The sequence below is a fragment of the Pecten maximus genome, chromosome 4 (genome assembly GCF_902652985.1).
Source record: "Pecten maximus chromosome 4, xPecMax1.1, whole genome shotgun sequence".
Taxonomy (NCBI): Eukaryota; Metazoa; Mollusca; class Bivalvia; order Pectinida; family Pectinidae; genus Pecten; species Pecten maximus.
In genome coordinates this window covers 5,982,959-5,994,532 of record NC_047018.1, presented here as the reverse complement: position 1 = coordinate 5,994,532, position 11,574 = coordinate 5,982,959, and positions in this window count along the sequence as shown.

The window sequence follows — 11,574 nt, the reverse complement described above, 5'->3', positions numbered from 1 at the left end:
TATTCTCTCGGTACACCTGGTGATATATTACTGGTTCTCTCTCGGTACACCTGGTGATATATTACTGGTACTCTCTCAGTACACCTGGTGATATATTACTGGTTCTCTCTCGGTACACCTGGTGATATATTACTGGTACTCTCTCGGTACACCTGGTGATATATTACTGGTTCTCTCTCGGTACACCTGGTGATATATTACCGGTCCTCTCTCGGTACACCTGGTGATATATTACTGGTACTCTCTCGGTACACCTGGTGATATATTACTGGTCCTCTCTCAGTACACCTGGTGATATATTACTGGTTCTCTCTCAGTACACCTGGTGATGTATTACTGGTACTCTCTCAGTACACCTGGTGATATATTACTGGTACTCTCTCGGTACACCTGGTGATATATTACTGGTTCTCTCTCAGTACACCTGGTGATATATAACTGGTACTCTCTCAATACACCTGGTGATATATTACTGGTACTCTCTCAGTACACCTGGTGATATATTACTAGTCCTCTCTCGGTACACCTGGTGATATATTACTGGTTCTCTCTCAGTACACCTGGTGGTATATTACTGGTTCTCTCTCAGTACACCTGGTGATATATTACTGGTTCTCTCTCAGTACACCTGGTGATATATTACTGGTACTCTCTCGGTACACCTGGTGATATATTACTGGTCCTCTCTCAGTACACCTGGTGATATATTACTGGTTCTCTCTCAGTACACCTGGTGATATATTACTGGTTCTCTCTCGGTACACCTGGTGATATATTACTGGTTCTCTCTCAGTACACCTGGTGGTATATTACTGGTACTCTCTCGGTACACCTGGTGATATATTACTGGTCCTCTCTCAGTACACCTGGTGATATATTACTGGTTCTCTCTCAGTACACCTGGTGATATATTACTGGTTCTCTCTCGGTACACCTGGTGATATATTACTAGTCCTCTCTCGGTACACCTGGTGATATATTACTGGTTCTCTCTCGGTACACCTGGTGATATATTACTGGTTCTCTCTCAGTACACCTGGTGGTATATTACTGGTTCTCTCTCAGTACACCTGGTGATATATTACTGGTCCTCTCTCGGTACACCTGGTGATATATTACTGGTCCTCTCTCGGTACACCTGGTGATATATTACTGGTCCTCTCTCGGTACACCTGGTGATATATTACTGGTTCTCTCTCAGTACACCTGGTGATATATTACTGGTACTGTCTCGGTACACCTGGTGATATATTACTGGTCCTCTCTCAGTACACCTGGTGATATATTACTGGTTCTCTCTCAATACAATTTTCCTCTGTAGTCTGTAGCCAAACAGGGACACAAGCTATTATCTGTATTCAAACAGGGACACACGCTATTCTCTAAAGTCAAACAGGGACACACGCTATTCTCTAAAGTCAAACAGTGACACACGTTATTCTCTAAAGTCAAACAGGGACACACGCTATTCTCTAAAGTCAAACAGTGACACACGTTATTCTCTAAAGTCAAACAGGGACACACGCTATTCTCTAAAGTCAAACAGGGACACACGCTATTATCTGTAGTCAAACAGGGACACACGCTATTCTCTAAAGTCAAACAGGGACACACGCTATTCTCTAAAGTCAAACAGTGACACACGTTATTCTCTAAAGTCAAACAGGGACACACGCTATTCTCTAAAGTCAAACAGGGACACACGCTATTATCTGTAGTCAAACAGGGACACAAGCTATTATCTGTAGTCAAACAGGGACACAAGCTATTCTCTGTAGTCAAACAGGGGCACAAGCTATTATCTGTAGTCAAACAGGGACACACGTTATTCTCTAAAGTCAAACAAGGACACACGCTATTCTCTAAAGTCAAACAGGGACACACGTTATTCTCTAAAGTCAAACAGGGACACAAGCTATTCTCTGAAGTCAAACAGGGACACACATTATTATCTGAAGTCAAACAGGGACACACGCTATTCTCTGTAGTTAAACAGGGACACAAGCTATTCTCTGAAGTCAAACAGGGACACACGTTATTCTCTGTAGTCAAACAGGGACACACGCTATTCTCTGAAGTCAAACAGGGACACACGCTATTCTCTGTAGTCAAACAGGGATACACGCTATTCTCTGAAGTCAAACAGGGACACACGTTATTCTCTGTAGTTAAACAGGGACACAAGCTATTCTCTGAAGTCAAACAGGGACACAAGCTATATTTCTGAAGTCAAACCGGGATACACGCTATTCTCTGCAGTCAAACAGGGACACAAGCTATATCTTTGAAGCCAAACAGGGATACACGCTATTCTCTGAAGTCAAACGGGGACACACGCTATTCTCTGTAGTCAAACAGGGACACAAGCTATTCTCTGTAGTCAAACAGGGACACACGCTACTATCTGTAGTCAAACAGGGACACAAGCTATTATCTGTAGTCAAACAGGGACACACGCTATTATCTGTAGTCAAACAGGGACACAAGCTATTCTCTGAAGTCAAACAGGGACACACGCTATTCTATGAAGTCAAACACGGAAACAAGCTATTCTCTGTAGTTAAACAGGGACACAAGCTATTATCTTCAGTCAAAGAGGGATACACGCTATTATCTGTAGTCAAACAGGGACACACGCTATTCTCTGTAGTCAAACAGGGACACACGCTATTCTCTGAAGACAAACAGGGATACACGCTATTATCTGAAGTCAAACAGGGACACACGCTATTCTCTGAAGTCAAACAGGGACACACGCTATTCTCTGTAGTCAAACAGGGACACAAGCTATTCTCTGTAGTCAAACAGGGGCACACGCTATTCTCTGTAGTCAAACAGGGACACAAACTATTCTCTGTAGTCAAACAGGGACACAAGCTATTCTCTGTAGTCAAACAGGGACACACGCTATTCTCTGTAGTTAAACAGGGACACAAGCTATTCTCTGTAGTCAAACAGGGACACATGCTATTCTCTGAAGTCAAACAGGGACACACATTATTATTTGTAGTCAAACAGGGACACACGCTATTCTCTGAAGTCAAACAGGGACACACGCTATTATCTGTAGTCAAACAGTGACACAAGCTATTATCTGTAGTCAAACAGGGACACAAGCTATTCTCTATAGTCAAACAGGGACACAAGCTATTCTCTGTAGTCAAACAGGGACACAGGCTATTCTCTGTAGTCAAACAGTGACACACGCTATTATCTGTAGTCAAACAGAGACACAAGCTATTATCTGTAGTCAAACAGGGACACAAGCTATTCTCTGAAGTCAAACACGGAAACAAGCTATTCTCTGAAGTCAAACAGGGACACAAGCTATATTTCTGAAGTCAAACAGGGATACACGCTATTCTCTGAAGTCAAACAGGGACACAAGCTATATCTTTGAAGTCAAACAGGGATACACGCTATTCTCTGAAGTCAAACGGGGACACACGCTATTCTCTGTAGTCAAACAGGGACACACGCTATTCTCTGTAGTCAAACAGGGACACACGCTATTATCTGTAGTCAAACAGGGACACAAGCTATTCTCTGTAGTCAAACAGGGACACACGGTATTATCTGTAGTCAAACAGGGACACAAGCTATTCTCTGAAGTCAAACAGGGACACACGCTATTCTCTGAAGTCAAACACGAAAACAAGCTATTCTCTGTAGTTAAACAGGGACACAAGCTATTATCTTCAGTCAAACAGGGAGACACGCTATTATATGTAGTCAAACAGGGACACACGCTATTCTCTGAAGTCAAACAGGGACATACGCTATTCTCTGAAGACAAACAGGGATACACGCTATTCTCTGAAGTCAAACAGGGACACACGCTATTCTCTGAAGTCAAACAGGGACACACGCTATTCTCTGTAGTCAAACAGGGACACACGTTATTCTCTGTAGTCAAACAGGGACACACGTTATTCTCTGAAGTCAAACAGAGAAACAAGCTATTCTCTGAAGTCAAACAGGGACACACGCTATTCTCTGTAGTCAAACAGGTACACAAGCTATTCTCTGTAGTCAAACAGGGGCACACGCTATTCTCTGTAGTCAAACAGGGACACAAGCTATTCTCTGTAGTCAAACAGGGACACAAGCTATTCTCTGTAGTCAAACAGGGGCACACGCTATTCTCTGTAGTTAAACAGGGACACACGCTATTCTCTGAAGTGAAACAGGGAAACAAGCTATATCTCTGAAGTCAAACAGGGATACACGCTATTATCTGTAGTCAAACAGGGACACACGCTATTCTCTGAAGTCAAACAAGGACACACGCTATTCTCTGTAGTCAAACAGGGACACACGCTATTCTCTGTAGTCAAACAGGGACACACGCTATTCTCTGTAGTCAAACAGAGACACAAGCTATTATCTGAAGTCAAACAGGGACACAAGCTATTCTCTGAAGTCAAACAGAGACACAAGCTATTATCTGAAGTCAAACAGGGACACAAGCTATTCTCTGTAGTCAAACAGGGACGCAGGCTATTCTCTGTAGTCAAACAGGGACACACGCTATTCTCTGAAGTCAAACAGGGACACACGCTATTCTCTGAAGTCAAACAGGGACACGCGTTATTCTCTGTAGTCAAACAGGGACACACGCTATTATCTGTAGTCAAACAGGGACACAAGCTATTATCTGTAGTCAAACAGGGACACAAGCTATTATCTGTAGTCAAACAGGGACACAGCTATTATCTGTAGTCAAACAGGGGCACAAGCTATTCTCTGTAGTCAAACAGGGACACACGCTATTCTCTGTAGTCAAACAGGGACACAGGCTATTCTCTAAAGTCAAACAGGGAAACAAGCTATTCTCTGTAGTCAAACAGGGACACAAGCTATTCTCTGTAGTCAAACAGGGACACAAGCTATTCTCTGTAGTCAAACAGGGACAGAAGCTATTCTCTGTAGTCAAACAGGGACACACCGTATTATCTGTAGTCAAACAGGGACACACGGTATTCTCTGTAGTCAAACAGGGACACAAGCTATTCTCTGTAGTCAAACAGGGACACACGCTATTATCTGTAGTCAAACAGGGACACAAGCTATTCTCTAAAGTCAAACAGGGAAACAAGCTATTCTCTGTAGTCAAACAGGGACAGAAGCTATTTTCTGTAGTCAAACAGGGACACACGGTATTATCTGTAGTCAAACAGGGACACAGGGTATTCTCTGTAGTCAAACAGGGACACAAGCTAGTCTCTGTAGTCAAACAGGGACACACGCTACTTCTGTAGTCAAACAGGGACACAAGCTATTCTTTGTAGTGAAACAGGGACACACGGTATTATCTGTAGTCAAACAGGGACACACGGTATTCTCTGAAGTCAAACAGGGACACAAGCTATTCTCTGTAGTCAAACAGGGACACAAGCTATTCTCTGTAGTCAAACAGGGACACAAGCTATTCTCTGTAGTCAAACAGGGACACAAGCTATTATCTGTAGTCAAACAGGGACACACGGTAGTATCTGTAGTCAAACAGGGAAACAAGCTATTATCTGTAGTCAAACAGTGACACACGGTATTCTCTGAAGTCAAACAGGGACACAAGCTATTCTCTGTAGTCAAACAGGGACACAAGCTATTATCTGTAGTCAAACAGGGACACACGGTAGTATCTGTAGTCAAACAGGGAAACAAGCTATTATCTGTAGTCAAACAGTGACACACGGTAGTATCTGTAGTCAAACAGGGACACACGGTAGTATCTGTAGTCAAACAGGGACACAAGCTATTCTCTGTAGTCAAACAGGGACACAAGCTATTCTCTGTAATCAAACAGGGACACACGTTATTCTCTGTAGTCAAACAGGGACACAAGCTATTATTTGTAGTCAAACAGGGACACAAGCTATTATTTGTAGTCAAACAGGGACACAAGCTATTATCTGTAGTCAAACAGGGACACACGGTAGTATCTGTAGTCAAACAGGGACACAAGCTATTCTCTGAAGTCAAACACGGAAACAAGCTATTCTCTGAAGTCAAACAGGGACACAAGCTATATTTCTGAAGTCAAACAGGGATACACGCTATTCTCTGAAGTCAAACAGGGACACAAGCTATATCTTTGAAGTCAAACAGGGATACACGCTATTCTCTGAAGTCAAACGGGGACACACGCTATTCTCTGTAGTCAAACAGGGACACACGCTATTCTCTGTAGTCAAACAGGGACACACGCTATTATCTGTAGTCAAACAGGGACACAAGCTATTCTCTGAAGTCAAACAGGGACACACGCTATTCTCTGAAGTCAAACACGAAAACAAGCTATTCTCTGTAGTTAAACAGGGACACAAGCTATTATCTTCAGTCAAACAGGGAGACACGCTATTATATGTAGTCAAACAGGGACACACGCTATTCTCTGAAGTCAAACAGGGACACACGCTATTCTCTGAAGACAAACAGGGATACACGTTATTCTCTGAAGTCAAACAGGGACACACGCTATTCTCTGAAGTCAAACAGGGACACACGCTATTCTCTGTAGTCAAACAGGGACACACGTTATTCTCTGTAGTCAAACAGGGACACACGTTATTCTCTGAAGTCAAACAGAGAAACAAGCTATTCTCTGAAGTCAAACAGGGACACACGCTATTCTCTGTAGTCAAACAGGTACACAAGCTATTCTCTGTAGTCAAACATGGGACACACGCTATTCTCTGTAGTCAAACAGGGACACAAGCTATTCTCTGTAGTCAAACAGGGACACAAGCTATTCTCTGTAGTCAAACAGGGGCACACGCTATTCTCTGTAGTTAAACAGGGACACACGCTATTCTCTGAAGTGAAACAGGGAAACAAGCTATATCTCTGAAGTCAAACAGGGATACACGCTATTATCTGTAGTCAAACAGGGACACACGCTATTCTCTGAAGTCAAACAGGGACACACGCTATTCTCTGTAGTCAAACAGGGACACACGCTATTCTCTGTAGTCAAACAGGGACACACGCTATTCTCTGTAGTCAAACAGAGACACAAGCTATTATATGTAGTCAAACAGAGACACAAGCTATTCTCTGAAGTCAAACAGAGACACAAGCTATTATCTGAAGTCAAACAGGGACACAAGCTATTCTCTGTAGTCAAACAGGGACACAAGCTATTCTCTGAAGTCAAACAGGGACACACGCTATTCTCTGAAGTCAAACAGGGACACACGCTATTCTCTGAAGTCAAACAGGGACACGCGTTATTCTCTGTAGTCAAACAGGGACACACGCTATTATCTGTAGTCAAACAGGGACACAAGCTATTATCTGTAGTCAAACAGGGACACAAGCTATTATCTGTAGTCAAACAGGGACACAGCTATTATCTGTAGTCAAACAGGGGCACAAGCTATTCTCTGTAGTCAAACAGGGACACACGCTATTCTCTGTAGTCAAACAGGGACACAGGCTATTCTCTAAAGTCAAACAGGGAAACAAGCTATTCTCTGTAGTCAAACAGGGACACAAGCTATTCTCTGTAGTCAAACAGGGACACAAGCTATTCTCTGTAGTCAAACAGGGACAGAAGCTATTCTCTGTAGTCAAACAGGGACACACCGTATTATCTGTAGTCAAACAGGGACACACGGTATTCTCTGTAGTCAAACAGGGACACAAGCTATTCTCTGTAGTCAAACAGGGACACACGCTATTATCTGTAGTCAAACAGGGACACAAGCTATTCTCTAAAGTCAAACAGGGAAACAAGCTATTCTCTGTAGTCAAACAGGGACAGAAGCTATTTTCTGTAGTCAAACAGGGACACACGGTATTATCTGTAGTCAAACAGGGACACAGGGTATTCTCTGTAGTCAAACAGGGACACAAGCTAGTCTCTGTAGTCAAACAGGGACACACGCTATTCTCTGTAGTCAAACAGGGACACAAGCTATTCTTTGTAGTGAAACAGGGACACACGGTATTATCTGTAGTCAAACAGGGACACACGGTATTCTCTGAAGTCAAACAGGGACACAAGCTATTCTCTGTAGTCAAACAGGGACACAAGCTATTCTCTGTAGTCAAACAGGGACACAAGCTATTCTCTGTAGTCAAACAGGGACACAAGCTATTATCTGTAGTCAAACAGGGACACACGGTAGTATCTGTAGTCAAACAGGGAAACAAGCTATTATCTGTAGTCAAACAGTGACACACGGTATTCTCTGAAGTCAAACAGGGACACAAGCTATTCTCTGTAGTCAAACAGGGACACAAGCTATTATCTGTAGTCAAACAGGGACACACGGTAGTATCTGTAGTCAAACAGGGAAACAAGCTATTATCTGTAGTCAAACAGTGACACACGGTAGTATCTGTAGTCAAACAGGGACACACGGTAGTATCTGTAGTCAAACAGGGACACAAGCTATTCTCTGTAGTCAAACAGGGACACAAGCTATTCTCTGTAATCAAACAGGGACACACGTTATTCTCTGTAGTCAAACAGGGACACAAGCTATTATTTGTAGTCAAACAGGGACACAAGCTATTATTTGTAGTCAAACAGGGACACAAGCTATTATCTGTAGTCAAACAGGGACACACGGTAGTATCTGTAGTCAAACAGGGACACAAGCTATTCTCTGTAGTCAAACAGGGACACAAGCTATTCTCTGTAATCAAACAGGGACACACGTTATTCTCTGTAGTCAAACAGGAACACAAGCTATTATTTGTAGTCAAACAGGGACACAAGCTATTATTTGTAGTCAAACAGGGACACAAGCTATTCTCTAAAGCCAAACAGGGACACAGGCTATTCTCTGTATTCACAATGTATACTAGAGTGTTCACCATTCTATACCAGGAACGCGATATCTCATGTTTTACTCGTCATTTAAGTGACGTATAATGCCACACAAATACGTTTAATTCAATGTTCTGCAATCCAGTGAGAATTGTAGGACAGTGACCATCCAAAGAAGACAGTTTAATGCTTAAATACTAACCCTCAATAACCACTTTCCCCGGGAAATAAGAAGAAAACACGTTCGATTTATTAGAGAACTTGTACTTGACTACAGACGCTAATGTTGATGTCCAATGGAGAAGCTAGTATGTTTTTAATCCCGAAACTTTTCAAAACTATTTGAGTTGAGATACCTAGACTACAATGTAGCTATAGTATAGCTTCGGTTTGAATAAAAATGGTAGGTTCTGAAACTGAGGTAAACATGAAACTTATCTTTATTTTTCAGAGTTAATGAACCATACATTCTGGATATTATTCAACAAATGACGGGCGAGTTGAGATATCCCCCATAACTATACACTAATTTTCAGTAAGAAACACATAATTGTCAATAAAGTGTTGATGTCGTCACCCGAAAAGTAAAACCATACTTTCACTTCAACGAAAGTTGGTCGCAGGCGAGACAAAAATTGTTATAAGAACATATAAATACGTCCATGCCTACACTAGTCGAGACGACAAGGGTGTGTTAGCACTGTTAGATTATACAGAAACGTGTTTTCATTTCGTTTCAGGAAGAAAGTTTAGATTAGAAGCAATGATAGTGACACCAAGTTTATAGAGGACGAGCATGTTTCCTGATTGTACCTATCAATGATAAGGTGTATATCATCCCTAGGTAAGCACTGGTTTAATGTGACGCTCACCATACATTTACTAGTGATATGTTTTAGATATAGCTGATAATTTAACAAGTGACTCGACAAAATAATTACTTCGTAGACAGCACAGCTGAAAAAAGCCTTCCTCAAGGTGAATCTGTGACTCATAGACCCATTACTATCCTGATGTATTGACACATAGATACGTCTGTCGGCTGGCCATGACGATTTCATGGTGTATCTTTTTTTTAATTATTGTTTAAAACATTTTATGTAACATTTGAATGTTTCTGTCCTGTGTTTGATGTACTTTAGTACTGTAGTCTGATATAATTAGAAGGAACACGTGTTTCCGAAAACGACATTCGACAGAATAAATTATAAACTACAAATGTATCTATTTTAAGTGATAGTTATATCCGTACTGGATACTGTATGATCAGTAATCAGGAAATTACGTTCATTATTTACAAGTAAACAAGTCATTCTGGACACACACATTATTTACTAGTAAACAAGTTATTCTGGATACATACATTATTTACTGGTAAACAAGTTATTCTGGATACATACATTATTTACTGGTAAACAAGTTATTCTGGATACACACATTATTTACTAGTAGACAAGTTATTCTGGATACACACATTATTTACTGGTAAACAAGTTATTCTGGATACATACATTATTTACTGGTAAACAAGTCATTCTGGATACACACATTATTTACTGATAAACAAGTCATTCTGGATACACACATTATTTACTGGTAAACAAGTTATTCTAGATACACACATTATTTACTAGTAAACAAGTTATTCTGGATACCGACATTATTTACTGGTAAACAAGTTATTCTGGATACACACATTATTTACTAGTAAACAAGTTATTCTGGATACCGACATTATTTACTGGTAAACAAGTTATTCTGGATACACACATTATTAACTGGTAAACAAGTCATTCTGGATACCGACATTATTTACTGGTAAACAAGTCATTCTGGTTACATACATCATTTACTGGTAAACAAGTTATTCTGGATAGAAATAAACATGTGCGCCAAAAAACTAATTCCACAGTATTTCTCTCATGACTTGATTACAGTACAAACTCGAAAACAATAACGACGTTTCTTATATCATGGGTATGACATGATTCCAGGATTTGATATAAGATGTAGGTAGGACAATATGTAGAAAACTCCCGGACATTATCACGATAGCTACAATATACAAATCAGACTACAAGGGGTGTATTTACTTAATAGCCGGATCTCAGACTCTAAACGATATATCTATGCATTAAACTGGGACGTTACTGTGCTGTAATTCTCACAAGATTGCAGTAAACATGAAAAGTGCATGTTGTATTTATATTTTGGTTTAAAATTTAAGGTTCTCCTTTGTTCGACCTGTGACTGTGTTATTGTATACCAAAGTCAAGTTTGGACGGGGTGTTCTCCATTTGCCCACATTTTAAAGTTCAAAGAAAAGTGTTGATATAGGAGAACAAAGGGAAACCATTTATAGTTTGTACCATATTAATTAAACCTGTGTTAACCTGTGCTACATGTAGAAAGTTGGGAAACAGAGATATAAATGTGGGGAAACAATTCTCTGTCAAAAACCTTAATAAACATAATCATTATTCATAAAACATACATTTCAGTCAGCAAGCAAAAGAAAACACTTATATTACATGTAAATGTAGTTGAAATTAAACATGAAAAAATAATAAACATAAAGATAATACATTTCAGTCAGCAACAGATATCACCAAAAAATCACTAATTACATACATTTCAGTCACTCAGTCAGCATGCAACATTGGGAAAGAAAGCACTAATATTACACGTGCATTAAGTTCAATAAAACATGAAAAAATAACATACACTTACAAAACATTACATTTCAATTTATTAAAAAAATATGTAATAAAAAATATCTACATTTATACGAC